The sequence below is a fragment of the Schistocerca americana genome, chromosome 6 (genome assembly GCF_021461395.2).
Source record: "Schistocerca americana isolate TAMUIC-IGC-003095 chromosome 6, iqSchAmer2.1, whole genome shotgun sequence".
In the NCBI taxonomy this organism is placed as follows: domain Eukaryota; kingdom Metazoa; phylum Arthropoda; class Insecta; order Orthoptera; family Acrididae; genus Schistocerca; species Schistocerca americana.
In genome coordinates, this window is record NC_060124.1 from 289462080 (window position 1) to 289467079 (window position 5000).

Here is a 5000-nt window from a genome sequence, read left to right on the forward strand (position 1 = left end):
GTATCTGATCGCCTTCGAACCTCTAACTTTCGTTCTTGATTAATGAAAACATACTTGGCAAATGCTTTCGCTTCTGTTCGTCTTGCGACGATCCAAGAATTTCACCTCTAACGTCGCAATACGAATGCCCCCGCCTGTCCCTATTAATCATTACCTCGGGTTCCGAAAACCAACAAAATAGAACCGAGGTCCTATTCCATTATTCCATGCACACAGTATTCAGGCGGGCTTGCCTGCTTTAAGCACTCTAATTTGTTCAAAGTAAACGTGCCGGCCCACCGAGACACTCACTCAAGAGCACCCTGGTAGGATTGCAACGGGGTCCGCCTCGGGACGCACGAGCACGCACGAGGCGCGTCGCACGCCTTCAGCTCGCCCCACCGGCAGGACGTCCCACGATACATGCCAGTTAAACACCGACGGGCGGTGAACCAACAGCGTGGGACACAAATCCAACTACGAGCTTTTTAACCGCAACAACTTTAATATACGCTATTGGAGCTGGAATTACCGCGGCTGCTGGCACCAGACTTGCCCTCCAATAGATACTCGTTAAAGGATTTAAAGTGTACTCATTCCGATTACGGGGCCTCGGATGAGTCCCGTATCGTTATTTTTCGTCACTACCTCCCCGTGCCGGGAGTGGGTAATTTGCGCGCCTGCTGCCTTCCTTGGATGTGGTAGCCGTTTCTCAGGCTCCCTCTCCGGAATCGAACCCTGATTCCCCGTTACCCGTTACAACCATGGTAGGCGCAGAACCTACCATCGACAGTTGATAAGGCAGACATTTGAAAGATGCGTCGCCGGTACGAGGACCGTGCGATCAGCCCAAAGTTATTCAGAGTCACCAAGGCAAACGGACCGGACGAGCCGACCGATTGGTTTTGATCTAATAAAAGCGTCCCTTCCATCTCTGGTCGGGACTCTGTTTGCATGTATTAGCTCTAGAATTACCACAGTTATCCAAGTAACGTGGGTACGATCTAAGGAACCATAACTGATTTAATGAGCCATTCGCGGTTTCACCTTAATGCGGCTTGTACTGAGACATGCATGGCTTAATCTTTGAGACAAGCATATGACTACTGGCAGGATCAACCAGGGAGCTGCGTCAACTAGAGCTGAGCAGCCGGCCGCCCGGGAGTGTGTCCCGGGGGCCCGCGCGAACACGCAAGCGTCCGCTCAATTATTCTGCAAACAGGAGGAGGCTGAGCTCCCCTGCACAATACACCTCGAAACCCTCTCAGGTCCCGGCGGCGCGCAGCGCCGTCCTAAGTACTTGGTCGGGTTCGAGAGAGGCGCAATCGCCCGGAGTTTGGCGAGTAGACGCTTTAGGTGCGACCACCCGTGCTCCCAACTGAGCTTGCCGCTGCCGACAGAGGCCCGGGAGCGTGCTGTCGTGGCATTGCCGGCGGGAGACAACACGCGCCACCTACGGTGGCCGGCAGCTCCAACGCCAGCGCCACAGAAGGACAAAAGCCCCACTTGGGTGCCGAAGCGAACTCTCCCAGCACAGCGCACGCGCCAACACGTCCGCACAGCTGCGATACAAACCACCTGCGAGAACCGCAGAGGCGACCGAGCAGCAGACGGCGTCGCGGCGCCGAGCGCCGGGCGGCGGCGCATCCTCAGCGCACACAGTCCTCAATCGGACCAGCACACTGCAGATGTCCACCGCGCTTCGCACCGGGCCCGCGAGGACCTACTTTGGCCGCACGGCGCCGCGTGCAGGGTGCGCCGGCGCGCAGCTGCGCCGCCTGCCGCCTCCGTCGGCCGGCGCGCCTGCCACTGGCCGCCCCCACCAGCCGGCTGTAGCGCGTGCGCCCACGCACCGCGCGGCCAGCACGCCGGGAGGGCCCCCCCTCACCGGCCGGGGACGGTCCCACCCAGCAACCGCCGCGTATCGCTTCACACCCACATGCCATTCACGTTCGTGGGCATGGTGGGTATCGCTGAAACAACCGGTTGGTAGCTCAACCGATCGTCGCCATCACTGATTCACCTCTAGCGAGAACAACCGCACCACAACGGTTTACCAGTTGTTCATTTGCGTAACGTCACCAGCAAACGTAGACGTCCATCGCCATTTGCAAATTCAACGATTGTTGCATGCCTGTGTCAGGTGTCACGACACACTATGTCTGCCCACATACACGCAACAACATGTGCACGCTTCGCGAACACGTGGAAGGTGGCCCCCGTACGTATGCGATGTCCATTGCGCGAACGACTGTCAACCGGCCTCTGTCGCATGTCGCAGATGTGGAACGCAGTGCACCATGCTATCACGGTGTGTGAGAAGAGACGACTACGTCTGACAACACGCGCCACTACATCAACAGACGGCTCATGCTGATCGCCATCCACGGCATACCATACTGCAATCCAGCTCTTATAGGGAGACGACACGTAGCTGAGTGCACAATATTTGGACCGTATGGTTCGCCGTTGTTGGCGCAGTCGTGGTACGGTCACACATGTACCACGATGTATCATTCAGTACATGAGGACCAATGTGCAGTACAGTGTGTCATTTGGACGTACAACATCAGCGGACAGTTGACACAAGCCGTACCACAACGTAGGCTGTGCTTCGCCATGCGAATGCCAATGAACAACTGCGAAGGGCATTGAGCATGTACGTCCTGCTGCCATCCGCATTACAGTGTATAGCTGCAAGGTGTTTAACATGAAGCGATACTCTGGGGACCGGGCAGTGCGAGTGGCAAACTATATTGCGGGGGTTGCAGTTAGGCAACACTACACTAATTTAACGCGTCGTATGACAATTACAGAGCGGGTTAAGGCCCAACGTGTGTTGGGTTAAGGCCCAACGTGTGTTGGGTTAAGGCCCAACGTGTGTTGGGTTAAGGCCCAACGTGTGTTGGGTTAAGGCCCAACGTGTGTTGGGTTAAGGCCCAACGTGTGTTGGGTTAAGGCCCAACGTGTGTTGGGTTAAGGCCCAACGTGTGTTGGGTTAAGGCCCAACGTGTGTTGGGTTAAGGCCCAACGTGTGTTGGGTTAAGGCCCAACGTGTGTTGGGTTAAGGCCCAACGTGTGTTGGGTTAAGGCCCAACGTGTGTTGGGTTAAGGCCCAACGTGTGTTGGGTTAAGGCCCAACGTGTGTTGGGTTAAGGCCCAACGTAGGTTGGGTTAAGGCGCAACATAGGTTGGGTTAAGGCGCAACATAGGTTAGGTTAAGGCGCAACATGGGTTAGGTTAAGGCGCAACATGGGTTAGGTTAAGGTACAATATGGGTTAGGTTAAGGTACAATATGGGTTAGGTTAAGGTACAATATGGGTTAGGTTAAGGTACAATATGGGTTAGGTTAAGGTACAATATGGGTTAGGTTAAGGTACAATATGGGTTAGGTTAAGGTACAATATGGGTTAGGTTAAGGTACAATATGGGTTAGGTTAAGGTACAATATGGGTTAGGTTAAGGCGCAACATAGGTTAGGTTAAGGCGCAACATAGGTTAGGTTAAGGCGCAACATAGGTTAGGTTAAGGCGCAACATAGGTTAGGTTAAGGCGCAACACGGGTTAGGTTAAGGCGCAACACGGGTTAGGTTAAGGCGCAACACGGGTTAGGTTAAGGCGCAACACGGGTTAGGTTAAGGCGCAACACGGGTTAGGTTAAGGCGCAACACGGGTTAGGTTAAGGCGCAACACGGGTTAGGTTAAGGTGCAACACGGGTTAGGTTAAGGCGCAACACGGGTTAGGTTAAGGCGCAACACGGGTTAGGTTAAGGCGCAACACGGGTTAGGTTAAGGCGCAACACGGGTTAGGTTAAGGCGCAACACGGGTTAGGTTAAGGCGCAACACGGGTTAGGTTAAGGCGCAACACGGGTTAGGTTCAGGCGCAACACGGGTTAGGTTCAGGCGCAATACGGGTTAGGTTAAGGCGCAATACGGGTTAGGTTAAGGCGCAATACGGGTTAGGTTAAGGCACAATACGGGTTAGGTTAAGGCACAATACGGGTTAGGTTAAGGCACAATACGGGTTAGGTTAAGGCACAATACGGGTTAGGTTAAGGCACAATACGGGTTAGGTTAAGGCACAATACGGGTTAGGTTAAGGCACAATACGGGTTAGGTTAAGGCACAATACGGGTTAGGTTAAGGCACAATACGGGTTAGGTTAAGGCACAATACGGGTTAGGTTAAGGCACAATACGGGTTAGGTTAAGGCACAATACGGGTTAGGTTAAGGCACAATACGGGTTAGGTTAAGGCACAATACGGGTTAGGTTAAGGCACAATACGGGTTAGGTTAAGGCACAATACGGGTTAGGTTAAGGCACAATACGGGTTAGGTTAAGGCACAATACGGGTTAGGTTAAGGCACAATACGGGTTAGGTTAAGGCACAATACGGGTTAGGTTAAGGCACAATACGGGTTAGGTTAAGGCACAATACGGGTTAGGTTAAGGCACAATACGGGTTAGGTTAAGGCACAATACGGGTTAGGTTAAGGTACACATTGTTGTAAGGAAAGGTGTTTTGGGGGGGGGGCCGGTTTGTTGATTGTGATTATCGTAAGTAAATGACTGCGGCATCATCTGATTTGCCATGTCAGGGTGCACCTTTGGCTCATGACAGGCGGCGCTCTGATTCCATGCTTGTGGCAGACCTGTGTCTTTCATTCCTGCCATTGTTTGTGTGCTGTGACAGGAGGCAGTATTGTGATGTTGGGTGTACCCCTGTGTAGGACATGTGTGGGTGTTGGTGGCTTAGCTGAGCAATGGTGGTTGTCGGAAGGGTGGGATATTCTGTTTTGTGAGTGGACCTCCCGGTCTGGTTATGATAGTGTGGATTGTCTAATGTGGCGGAGAGGATGCACTGGGTGTTGTTCCATGCTGGTGCTTACATATTGTCTCTGTGCCTGTTACAGGCAGAGAGTAGTGCGTGATAAGAGTGTCTGGCTGACGTGTGGTTGTGATTGTGAGCAGAGTCTTTCAGCATGTATACGGACAGTTGTATACATTATCTGTATTT

At 53.1% G+C, this 5000-nt stretch overlaps 1 non-coding gene across 1 annotated transcript in view; it reads right to left on the reverse strand.

Annotated features, from left to right (window-relative positions):
• LOC124620959 overlaps window positions 1–1105 on the reverse strand; it is a 1910-nt gene extending 805 nt beyond the window's left edge. The window contains exon 1 of the ribosomal RNA XR_006980458.1: window positions 1–1105. This exon is cut by the window's left edge and continues 805 nt beyond it. This is a non-coding gene — a ribosomal RNA (small subunit ribosomal RNA).
• Window positions 1106–5000: the final 3895 nt, after the last annotated feature.